Here is a 14683-nt window from a genome sequence, read left to right as displayed (position 1 = left end):
TTTTTTGATTCTATTGTCAATTAGCAGAGTGTTATCCTACTTAAAAATAATATGTGTATATGTATATATACATTTTCTGCATTTATAAGGTACACAAAGTCATTTTATTTTGGGATCATTTTCTTCAGGGACCCATCTTGAAACATCTGCCTGGTGCTAAGGGTATACAGGCTGGTGACAGAATGTCAGGGTACACATGTACAGCTCTCAAAGGATTTACAAGCTCATATTTCTGTTGTGCAAAGCATGTCTCAGCCATACGCATTTGGTTAATTAAAAAAACACTGACATTTGACAGATCAATATATGCAAACCTGACAACAGAAACTGAGAATAAAAGTATTTAGTATTCAATACATATCAGGTTTCAAAAGCACATTGTTATTTACTAGAATAACTGATTTTTAATTCTAGAGATGTAACATGAACTAATGAATTTACACTTTTTAAATATGCCCTTGTATGTTCACCCAGTCAGCTACAAAGTTTGCAAATCATATTTCTCAGCAATGTGAATTCATGATTGTGATAGTGAATCAAGTTGTGCAAATCATTGCAGTTTAGAAAATCACAATCAACCTATGCAGTGTGTTGCTAGTATCAAGCATAGATTTAATTGAAAGAAATTGTGTTTACTGCTGCAATTAAATTTCTACATAAAATACTGTGGATATCGTATCCTTTTTAATTTGTTACTTATTCTTATTTATTTATTTTGTCAGGGTTTATTATATGTGTAGAACAAATCATCATCAATTTCACTGTAGATGTCCATTCTGTGAGGATGTCTATGAGGCTCTCTGCTGCTGTATATTAGATATTTAGATGATGCATAGGAGGCAATTTAAATTAGTACTTTGCACCAGAATAACTAATATAACGTAAAAATTTCATGTATATTTGTCAGTACATAATCACATATCCTCAGTCTTGTCTCATACTAAGACTTAAGTATTTAGTATGTTATCTGTAGAGCATTTCTAGATCCAAACTAAAATTGTACTTAACTATTTGCAATATACCCCTGCCAATGAAGGTTTCCAACTTCTTCCTTTAATTATTGAGACATGAATAAACCTAGTTTATGGTTGAGTTAATCTCTACAAGGCCCTATCTGAATCTTATTAACCATAAAACCAACTTAAATATAACAACCACAAAAAGGTGGAGTTGGGAAATCTGCTATCAGCCCTGAATGCTAATAAGTAAAGCTGTAATATTCCTTAGGGAGTATGCTGGTTCTGTACCAACAGTCCTGTTATCTATTACATCATTAGTACCATGTTTGCATAGTTTATGGATTTCTATACATTGTACTCCCTTTCCTGTAATTCCTGAAGGGATGCCCTCATTGTAAAATAAATCCCTTCCTTGCCATCCGATCTGTACATATAGACAACACAAGCTTTGACCCTTTGACGTTTAAAATTCAGAGTTTAAATACAATGTAACTTTAAACCAGCTAAATACACTCCTGAGGCATTAATAATGAGAGCAACGTCTTAGCCCCTGTACACACGGTCGGAGATTTCGACAACCAAATCCGACGGATTTTGTCCGTCGGATTTTGTCCGTCGGATCTTGTCCGAAACTGTTGCATACACACGGTGGGACTAAGTTGTCGAAAAATCCGATCTTTCAGAACGTGATGACGTAATTTCGTTACAATGGGACTACATTCAGGCTAGTAGCCAATAGCTTTGATGTAGGAATTTGATCTGAGCATGCGTGGCACTTGGTCCGATCAAAATTCTGTACACATGATCGGAGTATGTCCGATCGAACCAGTTGGTCGGGAAATATTTCCAACAAGTTGGAAATTTGGGTCCGACGGATATTCCGACTGAAATATTTCGATGCATACCACACACAGTCGGATTATCCGACAACACGGTCCGATAGGACACATTCCGACGGATTCTCCGATCATGTGTACAAGGCTTTACAGTTGGTTTATCTTTAGAAAACAGTTCTCTGTATGGGAGCAGTAATCTCTCTGCAAAGGTGCAATGTGCCCACTGCTGAATCAAACCTAGAGCTTTCCATTCAGTAAAGCTCATGATTCTTACTTTGAGAGCTCTAGCAGGGGATGTGTTGGACCTCAGCAGAGACCACTGCTTCCATCAATTTGTTCAAATGTATTTAGCTTAGGAGCCAGGGTTACGCCAACATATTATTTGTATGGTTAAATTATCTTATCTCAGCAATCCTTAATTATCATAATTCAATATATAGACTTTAGGTCAAAGTGACAGGCTCACTTATTATCCCCCCCTCCACTCTGATACTTACCTTTTGTCAGAGAACAGCCCACAGAAGAACTGGTTCATCTGCTAATGCCCAGAAGAATTGTAGATTGGCACATAGAAATTCAGCAATGCTAATACGCATGGGCACAAACGGGCGTGAAGATTTGTGTGCCAGTGCGAACGCAATGCATGACAGATTCTGGCTCCCAGTCGCCTATTTAAAGCGAGCAGCATCAGCCACTAGTTGCTGGATGATCTTCAGCTTCCCTGTGTGTTCCTGTGTTCCTGTTCTTAATGCTATTGGATTTACTGTTACTGACACGGCTTGCCTTTGACCTGTCTTGTCTTCATTCCCAGCTATTGACACTTGCCTTGTTCCATTGACTCTGCTCCTGCCTGCTGTACCCATGTGTGACCTCTGGACTCCTCTGCTGCCTGATTATCAGTGTATGACTCCTGCTTACTCCTGACCTTGCTTGCTGCCTTACCCTTGGATGATATTCTGTGTATGACTATTGCCTTTGCTACTGACCCTGCCCCTGTCTCCTTCTTCAGCCAAGTCTCATCTGGTACATCTGAGGGACCCCTGCCCAGCAGTGCATCCTACTCATACAGCCTCCATCCAGCAGACATCTCATCACTCAGCCTATCACTGCTGGCGACCTCTGCTTCTTTAGGCAAAGCACTCCCTGTCACCACCTTCAGGAGTGCCCTGAACTCAGGTGCAAGGGAAGCCCTCTCAGCACTTCAGCCTCCGACCAGGTACGTGAGACCGTGCTTTTGCTCCCTCCCTACCTGCCTACTAGATCTAGGTGGAAAGGCCTTGTGTAATCTCCAAGTTGGCCTAATTGTAGCTTACACCGTTTGAAGATCACCCCCCTCTCTCATCTACCAAGTGACAGTGCATGAGGCCTGGTTATGGACTGTTTAGGCACCCAGTGCAGCATCCTGGAAAGCAGAGATAAGAGTCACAAGCCCACCTGTACTCAGCAGTACTGGGTATTTCACTTGGCTCCTATAGATAATTTGGCAGGGGTAGAGTTGTGGTAAAGGTAACTAGAAAAAACAAAATGTTACTTTGCACTTGGCAAAGAAGAGGTCCAGTTTAAAAAGTTTACACACAGAACATTTACTATAGCTTCCATGTGAGTCACTTGCTTTTTGAAAATGTTGAATAATAAAAATTTTGAAACACATTTCTAAATACAGTCACGGCAGATATTTTTTAAAGCGTTACATTCAAGCTATGACATGCAGTATTTCTATATTACCGCATGAAAATTAATTTCTGGCTGCTAGTTTAGGTGCACCAATAGGCAGCATACTGTAAGCAACTGTTATTTTGGTACAGGCTAGGATTCTGGTTTTAAAAGAGAGTAATATAACAATAAATACAAATCTATTATTGAATGATTTATGGCTGATCAGTAGGATTACACAAAAACTGTGGGAGCTTACAATTTAACTTTTATCAAACCTGCAAAATGGAACATTTGATTTATAATAATAATTTACAACTTTTAGGCAACAAGCAATTTCTTGTAATAAAACAGATAATAGAATGGGATAGGCTTGTTGCATAGAGTACATCTTGTTTATTGTTTACAACTGAGGCACAATGATAGGTGGTTTGGATAGACATGATACAAATGTGCTGCTTAGTGAAATGTGTCTGCTGTTATGGAATGGGAAAGATACATTAAGGCCTCATGCACACTGGATGTTTTTACAGCTGCTGTTTTTGACTTCAGGTGTCAGGAAGGATGATCTACTTTATGTCCTGCTCCTGTTTAAAGTGGAACTTTACTCAGAAGATGAAAGCATTTGTTGACCCTGTATTTCATATTTCTGATAAGTGCCTTCTGATATATACCATGTACTTGTATGAAAAAGGATTCTGTTCTCTTTGTATTGCTTCCTTCATGTAAAATCCCTGGTGTTCCCGCTTTCCTCTTAAAAAAATTGACCACACTAAGCAGGAGAACACACCATAGTCTGTTCTCTAGCCATGCTGGGAATTCACACTTCTCTCCTCCAATGATCAGACTTGTCCTGACATGCCTCCCTGCACAGCCTATCACTGGGAAGCTCAGTGTACTTCTGCCTTTCCTCCCCTCCAGCACTTATGCAGTTCAGAACAGAGGGAACAAAGGGTATGTGATCCACTATCTGTGACAATGACAGTTTAATCACTTCAGCCCCGGAAGGTTTTACCCCCTTCCTGACCAGAGCACTTTTTAGAATTTGGTACTGGGTTGATTTAACTGACAATTGCGTGATCATGCAATGCTGTACCCAAACTAAATGTGTGTCCTTTTTTTTCCCACAAATAGAGCTTTCTTTTGGTGGTATTTTAGCCCCTCTGCGGGTTTTATTTTCTGCACTATAAACAGAAAAAGAACATCAATTTTGAAAAAAAAAAAAATTTTTTTTGCTATAATAAATATTCCTATTTAAAAAAAAAATCATCAGTTTAGGCCAAGATATATTCTTCTAAATATTTTTGTTAAAAAAAATAACAATAAGCGCATTGTGATTGGTTTGTGCATATGTTATAGCATCTAAAAACTATAGGAAAGATTTATGGCATTGTTATGGCATTTTTTTTTACTAGTAATGGCGGTGATCTTGGATTTTTAGCGGTACTGCGACATTATGACTTACTGATTGGACAATGTTGACACATTTTTGGGACCAGTGACATTTATACAGCAATCAATGCTATAAATATGAGCTGATTACTGTATAGATGTAACTCCTAGGGAAGGGCTTAACACTAGGGGGCGATCAAGGGGTTAGATGTGTGTTCCCTAAATGTGTTTTAACTGGGAGGGGATAGGACTGATGAGGGGTGAGACATATCGTTGTTCCTACTTAGTAGGAACAACGATATGTCTCCCCTCCCCTGACAGTAACAGGGATTTGTGTGTTTACACATTTGAACTCCTGTCAGGTTTTACTGTAGTTGGAGGCAGTAGTAAAAATATGTTTTATGCATTTCTAGAGGAATAGTAGAACATCTGCATTTTTATCATTGTATGTCTCTCTTTTTCAGATTTTCCTATAAAAAGTGGTCCTAAGAACAAAAAGTGAAGGGACATCTCTGGAGATTCAAGTAAAGCCTGACAGGGGTTCTAACCCATCTCTATTTGCTCATTTAATAGTTGTACATACAATATACTGTATTTATTTCTTTCATTTTGTATTTTATCTACAATTTGTCCACAATGCTCCCTTAGTATTTAAAGCGGAGTTTCACCCAAAAATGGAACTTCTGCTTTAAGCACTCCTCGTCCCCTTACATGCCACATTTGGCATGTCATTTTTTTGGGGGGGGGGGGGGGGGGTAGGGGCTTCGTTAGGAGGGGGACTTTCTGTCCAACTTCCTCCTTCCGCCTAGGGACCACCAAGGTGACTCCTCCTTTCGCCTTAGGTGGCCCCTCCCTCTAGGCGATCTCCTGGGACACGCAAAAAGTCCCAGGAGATTGCCTATCCACTCAGGAAGCGCAGCGAGACTCATGCATGCGCCATGCGTGCCCGGCTGTGAAGCCGAAAGCTGTGTGGCAATGGAGGTGCCGGCGGAGAGGTGGGGGAGAGGAGCGACACCCCGTTCGCCCACATCCCTGGACCATGGAACAGGTAAGTGTCTGTTTATTAAAAGTCAGCAACTACACTTTTTGTAGCTGCTGACTTTTAATAAGCCTGGAACTCCACTTTAAATTAGTAGTTAGCTACTGGCTTTGATATTATAAAAAAAAAGTGCATGCCATTATTTTTTTCTTCTCTTGGCAAAGTAGCTATTTACTGTGCTGTCTAGTTTTATAATTATTGGGCAGCAGCATGGAATATGCAGTTCTGAGAAACAAGGCTCTTTTAATAGAAGGACATTTGTTTAGTTAAAACCTCAGCACAGACAAAGCACTAGCTTCAATTTAATTATGCACTGAAAAAAATGTTCCTTATCATAAGAATATTTCTCCCCAGCTCTTGCTTGGATTAACATTTAATTTAAATTTATTTTGATGGATCATCAAATGTAGAACAATTACACATTTTTACTGCAGAATTGAAATTGAAAAGTTTTGTTGATCATAGATCATATTAATACACGCCCACTTTGTTGCCATAAATTATACACCTTTAGTAAAAAATAAAAAATGCTAGAAAAGCAAAAAATCCACCACAACAGAACACATTGCGGTTGAGTTAGTAGACTTACAAGGGATTTTCTCTTTGCAAGTGAACAGTCTCAAAGTTTCAGGCGAAGCTGTGTTTATGTTAACCATTTCAATACTGAGCATTTTCACCCCTTTCCTGCCCAGGCCAAGTTTCAGCTTTCAGAGCTGTCGTACTTTAGCATTTTTTTTTTTTGACACAGATAGAGCTTTCTGTTGGTAGTATATAATGGTAGTATATAATTTTGCAAAACAAACAAAAAAAGACTGAAAATTAAAGAAAAAAAAATCTTACATCTTCTTCTTCACTGATATGTGATGATAAGGCTGCTCTCATAGAAGCTTGGGAAGACCTTTTAAAGCACCAATAGAATGTAGTTTGGTAACATCACTGCCTGGTTGCTGCTCCTTTGCATAGGAATATCACCATACTTGCTGCATTAAATAGAATGCTAGTGTAGCCAACCTACCTAACAGGGGCTACTAATCAAATTTAGTTCTGCTTTGTGGCTGGACAAACTATCTGATTCATAGCCTACTTGTTCATTTGGGTTTTTACCTAAATTCAGTGGAACTCTGGAGTCACCTGTTCATCCTCCACTACCACACTAACAGGTGCTGGTCCTGTTCACTGCTGTCCATATTAAAGAACAATTCTGGTTGGCCGCACATCCAAAAAAAATCCTCTTTAATAGAAATCTTCATTAAAAAACATGTTCAAAATTAGGGGATATAGCATACACAGCTAACACTTTTTATGCTAAATCAGCGCTTAACCATAGCTTACGAAGTTACAACTCACATCTTAAATGCTCCTACAATTAAATAGACATATGTGGGATAATTAGGGCACAGCTGCCAATTATCAAGTAGTCCACCCTAATATTCTTAGCCAAATCTACGTGCATACGGGACCGTTAAAAAGCAAGTTTTTTGGATATTCCATCTGGGTACTAGAAAACTGTTGGGGTTTCACATTATCATGAATGACAAGTCCATTGATTTGGATGAAGGTATATATTGCATATGTAGCTATTAAATGTTTTTTTTTATCCCCTTCAGTTTCCCAACATGTATTAGATATTGTTCAATAACATACTATACATATATATATATTTTTTTTATATATTTTATTGAATACTTTTTTATTCAACAGTGTGGAGAACAGCAGCAGCTAATGATTGGCAGCTGTACCCTAATTATCCCACATGGGATAATTTAATTGTAGGAGTATTAATATATATATATATATATATATATATATATATATATATATATATATATAATGTTTTTCCTCGTTTATGTGTACCTTATGAAACATAGGCAAATTAAATAATGGAAGGGCATAGGGCAGCCTGATAACCAATGGCATCTTTGCCTGTACCGGCAAAACTATCCTAGTATAATTACATATCTTTGATCTCAAGCCTTCATCCTAATGCGTGATAATGCATGTAAAATAGAGAATTGGTTATATAACTATAATACCATATGCTATGTTCCTGTTTGATAATTGCCATTGGATGCATTTCTACAATATGCAGGGACTGTCATCTGTTCTATGTTGTGCTAGACAATTAAATCATATGGCTTTCATTATTTTATCTGATTGAATTATTTGGCATATTATTCTTCATTATTTATAGAAGTTCCTGGCTTTAATGCATCTGTCAAAAAACCCAAGTGAGTTTAAAGAGGAAGTTGTTTTATAAAATGATTTTATTTTACTTTAATATAGAGGTAGAAAGGTTTTGACGCACTCCAGTTTCAAGCAAAAAATATTGTAATGGTTTTCCTGTACATAAATATAAACATTATTTTTATAATTTACAATAATTTAAAAGATTTATTTCGTGTTCCCATTTTACTGGTTATAAACTTATGAGGCTCTTGACACTCTTTCTTACACAATGGGGTTTAATTACTAATACTGGAGAGCCTCTAACATTAGCTTGTTCACTTAAAGTGACATTAAAGGTTTTTTATTTTATTTTATAAAAAAAATGTTATACTTACTTGCTCTGTGCAGTAGTGTTGCACAGAGCAGCCCTAATCCTCCCAGGTCCCCCGCCAGCAATCCTGGCTCCTCCTCTTTGGCCAGTGCCTCCAATAGCAAGCCCCCAAGCCCCAATCTATGCGTCCATAAGACACACAGACCGGCAGCTCGACCCCACACCTACACTCTCCTCATTGGCTCACTGGCTGTGATTGTTAGTAGCAGGTGCCAATGGCTCCTGCTGGTGTCTAAGCCAATGAGGAATGAGAGACCCAAGAGAAGCGCAGCCCTTGTGCACATCGCTGGATCACAAGAAAGCTCAGGTGAGTATTAAATGGGGGCTGGGGGGGGGGGGGGTCAAACACACAAAAAACGTTGAGCTTTTAAAACCACATTAAGCTTTGACAAAGAAACTGAAAGCTGATTGGTTTCTATGCAGAACTGCACCAGATTTTACACTCTCCAGTGCCCAGTGCTAATAAATCAACCCCAATGTCTGATATTGTTTTATGTAGGGTCTTCAATGGCCCTAAGTGAACCTAGTCTTTTATTTTAAGATGGCACCATTCTGCTGAGGTGGGATAACTTCTTTGTCTATTTTGCTCCAAATTTAGTTGGTTTTATGTATGTTCCAATATTGGTACTTTCACATATTAGAGTATTACAACACTTGCAAAGGCACCTTCAAATCTTTTGAGGTGGGCGTGAAGGACACTTTTTTGAGACATTGTATATTGGCAAAAGGTATAAGCCTAATAAAGCAGGTCCTGAATAAATTAGAGTGATTGTTTAAAACTAAATAATGCTGTCTCTACCACTGTGTTTCATTAACCTAAACTCAAAAAGTCAACATCTACTATTTTTTAGGAAACAACTTAAATGTATTTAAGGCAAAGAAAACATATGCAGTACAACTGTGAAATACTCCTCACATTCCTTTTAAGGACCATGCAAGTACAAGAAAAATATATATATATTTATCTGCTAGCAATGCCTAAAGCTTCTAATTTATCATTATAGATTAACAGCATTTTTGTGAACTAAATAGTGTCAGCCCTACCAGTTTTTTTCCTATAAAAATAACAAACATGTTATACTTGCCTGCTCTGTGCATAGGTTTTACACAGGGCAGCCCAAATCATCCTCTTCTCAGGTCCCTTGTCAGCGCTCCTGGCCCCTTCTGACTGTTTAGTGCCCACACAGCAAGCAGCTTGCTAATGGGGGGCACCCGAGCTGAGCCACAGCTCCATGTATCCATTCAGCCACAGAGCCGTGGCTGAATGGATTTTACTTTACAATCACTTTACATACACTTTGAACAATATGCAATGTATTACATGAATCAAAAGACAGAAAGGGAAGTTAGGGATTTTAGCACCGCTAAAATCCCTAACTTCCCTTTCTGTTATTTGATTCATGTTTCAAACTTTCAGGGATGTGGTGCCATATTTGTTAGGTGTTGTGTGATGCTGAACCATCAAAACTATGCAATGTATTACAATTATGGGAGAAATAAAGACATTTCAATCTGTTTCCATAGAGGGGCAGTCCTTCTAAATCAGGGAGATTGAAGTTAAATTTGCAGAGGTCTGATCAGTAAAAAAAAAATCCAGAGGGGGTCAGAATCTCATGTTTGGGCTATGATCCTTCATATCACAGGCCTAACACTTACATCACAGTCCCTTCTTTGCATGAGTGCACTCAGTCCCCCTTCACTGATTTTCAGAACCTTACAGCTCCCCTTTACATCACAGTCCCCTTTACATCACAGTCCCTTGCTTCACATCACAGGTGACCTACACCATTTTCCCCTTTAAATCACAGTCCCTCTTCATATCAGTATCCTCAGACCCCTGTACATCAATCCCTCTTTGAAAAATTAGGCAGCTCCTGGCCTCTTGCAAGACCTGCCATGCATCCCACCCTCTGCCCTACTGTGAGGGTGACAGTGGTGGTGGTGAGCGGGGAGAGAGGACACCCAGGCTGCTAAGGTGCTAAGGTGCATGGCCATGGTGGTCCAGATAGGACTGGCATGTGTTCCAGATCCCAACTGGTGTCTGCCATTTAGTGATGCCTATTCTAAATGATGACCATTTGAGAGCTATGCCCAAGTTTTGGTGGTTTACTTGTTTATATATTTAAAACAAGTGTAATGGAGACCTCTGCTTTTATTGAACACTTGGGGTTCTTCAGTTAATTTCAGGAGCAAGTAAGCCGCACACTTCATTGCTTCCAGATTCCAATAAACCCCCTTCCCACAGACCCCCACAACCACCGGGCAAAGGTGCTTTGGATGGGCTACTCCAAAGCACCCTCCCCATGTTGAGAGCATGTGGTCTGGTACAGTTCAGGAGGGGGATGCTCTTTCACCTCTCCTCTTTTCCTGCAGCCTGCCAGGTTGCATGCTTGGATAAGGGTCTGTGATGGGTTTTGGGGGACCCCTATGCCTTTTTTTATTTGGCACAGTGTTCCCCTTAATATCTATACCAGACCTGAAGGGCCTGGTATAGATTTTGGGGGGCCCCCATGCAATTTAAAAAAAAAATTGGGTTCATGGTTCTCCTTAATATTCATACCAGTCCCAAAGGGCCTGATAATGGACTGGGGGGGGGGGGGACCAATTCCAATCTATATTGCAAAGACCTGACAATTCATTACAGCCCATATCAGTTTTAAATTACTTTTTTCCTTTAGAAATTACATTTTGCTGTGGTATTGTTCTAAACACAGGAAAACTGTGCCACTTTACAGGCATACTATAGACACCCCCCAGGTAAGATATTTAAAGGAATATTTCATTTTTATTGTTTCGCTTTAAGCATTATTAAAATCACTGCTCCCGAAAAAACTGCAGTTTTTAAAACTTTTTGTTGCATTGCCAAACACTTTTTATGGCAATCACTTGCATATAAGCCTTTAGAATGAGCACTTTTGGTTTTTCATGTTAATGTCCCATAGACTTTAACAGTGTTCCGCAGCTTTCAAATTTGCTGTGAACACCGCATAATGTTCACTCTTCTGTGAACAAGCGGACACCCGATGTTCAAATCGAATTTACTTTTGACTCAAAACATCGGCTCATTAGTGAATCACTAAGCTGTACATTACTTTTAATCGTGAACCCTGCATTGCAAATATGATTTTTACTGCTGTCCCTTGCACACTGTACATAGCTTTTACTTCTGACCTGTGCATTCTGTACATTATTTTTAATCCTGACCTCTGCACTCTGCACATTACTTTTACCTCTGACCCCTGCACTCTGTTACACACTTCTGACCATTGCATTCTGTATCTTACTTCTGACCCCTTCACTCTGTAGATTACTTACTCCAGCACTTTGAGTGTTGTGCAATCCTGGTCCCTGTATTTCATATGTTACATAATCCTGACCCCTGCATTTTGTGTTATGCAATCCTAGCCCCTGCACCGCATAAGCCACACATCTCTGACCCCTGTATTCTGCATGTGGTATGATAATTGGTCTCACACACCGGGCATAGGTAAGACAATTGGCCATGCACATCACTGAAAAGGGGCCACAGTTTAGCATCTTTGCCCTGGGCACCGAATGACCTTGCCCTGGCACCTGTAATTTCAGTATGTATAAAGGCAAAGAAAACAAACTTTCAGCATAATATAAATACAGGTCATAGATAAGCTCATGGAAATGATTTTTAATTTAGTTTGTGCTGCAGTACATTTTGTTTTGGACATCAGGATTTATATTTAAAATGAAAGCATAATGTGTTTTCGATGAGTGTGCATTGTGACTTATGAATGCAGCATTTATTTAAAGTGACTTTCACAATTTTACATGCTTGCTCCTTCACATTTTTGTTGTTGTACTGATATATGTGATATTCAGACTTTCTTGTAGTGCAGAGTTTCTCAAACATGATTCCTCCAAAGGTTACTGGGGGTTCCTTATACATCAAGCATTGGGGGATTTATTTGCCACCTGGCAGTGGCTGCACACCCAGTCAGGTAGTAACCTCAGGTTGACTTGGATGGACTGGTGTTTTTATTCAACCTTGCTAACTATATAACTATGTAACCATTGACACCAATGAATTTTTTAGCTGTTTGTAATTAGACATTCTTTGCAATAGCCACCAGTGCATGGTCAATGGGCACTGCACTGACCACTAATGTAAAGTACATGCTTTCCACTGACAACAAATGTAACAGACATGTACAATCCAATAAGAGCACCACAAAAATTTACAATTGTCCAAGGTAATTTAATGATAAAAGTAATTAATAAGTGATTAGAGCCAACATGTTTGGGGGCCCTGCCCCCCTTCATTAGGTCTTACGAATTTTGACTGTGTTTAAAAGGACTCAGGTAGCAGATACCAAATAAAACTTTACTGTGGTTTTCCCGCTTAGAAATTTCAGGAGGTCATGTTATACATGTGTTAGTGAATGCAGCGAAAGCACCCAGAAATTTCCAGTGTCTCTTTTCTGCCCATTATTGTTGATTTTAATGACTGTTAGGCCCCTTTCACACTGGGGTGATTTGCAGGCGCTACAGCGCTAAATATAGCACCTGCAAATCACCCTGAAACAGCCACTGTCCAAGGGCTTTCACACTGGAGCGGTGCGCTTGCAGGAAGGTCAAAAAAGTCCTGCAAGCCACAGTTTTGGAGCGCTGTAGGAGCGGTGTATTTACTGATCCTAAAGCGCCCCTTCCCATAGAAAACAATGGGACAGCGCTGCAACCCCACCTGTAAAACGGTTTTAACCCTTTTCTGGCTGTTAGCGTGGGTTATAACTGCCCGGATAGTGGCCGCATAGTGCTGCTAAAATGACGGTAAAGTGCCGCTAAATATAGCGCCACTTTACCACCAGCGCCCACAACGCCCCAGTGTGAAAATAGCCTAACTGAAAACAATTTTGTTGTGCAGAGAAGGGGTGTGTTAAAATGATATATTCTGGGTATCTAATATGCTAGGTACACTCCATTTCTTCACTGATTTTTATGTCTACAACTTAGTGATCATACTAACGTGTCTCAGTTGGGAAAGTCATACACCAGTATTTTTGGAAGCAGCACCAAAGCAGAAGCATTGCATACGGCTTCAACTTTGTACCAAATATATGTATGTAATGAGATATTAGGGCAGCTTTCTAGCATATACCATATATAATTAGAAATGATACATACACAATTTTCAATATATTCCCGCCTATTGAAATATGTGTTTTACAGTAAAATGTATCTGATTTCTTTTACATGCAAAAGCATTTAAATGATCATACATTTCCTCTTACTAAGAATTGGGAAAAACTTTATTAGAAAATTTTCATTTGCTTGTTCTAAAACTAAGAATAAAAGTGGAAAATCAAATGCTACTACTGTTTATTTAGTAGAAATAAAGTATGTACGATAGCAAAGCTTCTAAGAAATAATCTAGTTACGATGGCCAAAATATATTGCAAAAATAAAAGTCACAAGAAACCAGATCCCAAACAAAACCCAATGCAAATGTACTGTAAAGAAAAAAAATAAACTTTTAAGTTGCCACCTACATTAGTTAGTATTTCTAATACTTCTCAGGTAGCGCTGCTGCAGATTAAGGGAAATATTGATTCCAAGTAAAGCACTAGATTGTTTTCTGAATAAATTGCTTCTGTTTAAACTAGATTTTCTATAGTTATTTTGACCAGTAGTTATATTTTTTCCTTATCTGTATGACTGTCTCCTGCATTAAGGCTTAAGTGATAGCTAATTACTATAAAGTGCATGTGCTTTCACAAAAAATTGAGTGATATGATCAGTAATAAATGTGTTCTTTTTGAACGAATCCAACTTTAATTATCTTGAGCACTTCAGGATTGTATCTCTGATCTGCACCTGGTTTCAAATTGTTATAAACCCTCCTCGCAGCATGACGTGCAGTTCAGTTCTCTTAAATGCTGACACCTAAGGATGAATAAAACAGGACTTTAAAAATAAAAATAGCCTTTAACGTCAAGTAATTATTTTCTAAAAATAACTTTGGTTTATGTAAAAAAAAAATATATACACATACACAGTATATATATATATATACATATATATATATATATATATATATATATATATATATATATATATATATAGATATATATATATATATATATATATAGATATATATATAGATATATATATATATATATATAGATATATATAGATATATATATATATATAGATATATATAGATATATATATATAGATATATATATATATATATAACATGGCACAGAGCTAGCTGCTT

General features: G+C 38.3%; 1 protein-coding gene across 1 annotated transcript in view; it reads right to left on the bottom strand.

Annotated features, from left to right (window-relative positions):
• Positions 1 to 14683, bottom strand: part of IL1RAPL1 (interleukin 1 receptor accessory protein like 1) — a 1840350-nt gene that overhangs the window by 24474 nt on the left and 1801193 nt on the right. The gene's annotated exons all lie outside the window — the stretch shown is intronic.

Source organism: Lithobates pipiens, unplaced genomic scaffold (genome assembly GCF_037356315.1).
Source record: "Lithobates pipiens isolate NorthernLeopardFrog02 unplaced genomic scaffold, aLitPip1_a1.2 Scaffold_16, whole genome shotgun sequence".
In the NCBI taxonomy this organism is placed as follows: domain Eukaryota; kingdom Metazoa; phylum Chordata; class Amphibia; order Anura; family Ranidae; genus Lithobates; species Lithobates pipiens.
Note: the sequence above shows the minus strand (reverse complement) of the source record. Positions and strands in the feature narration are given on the sequence as shown.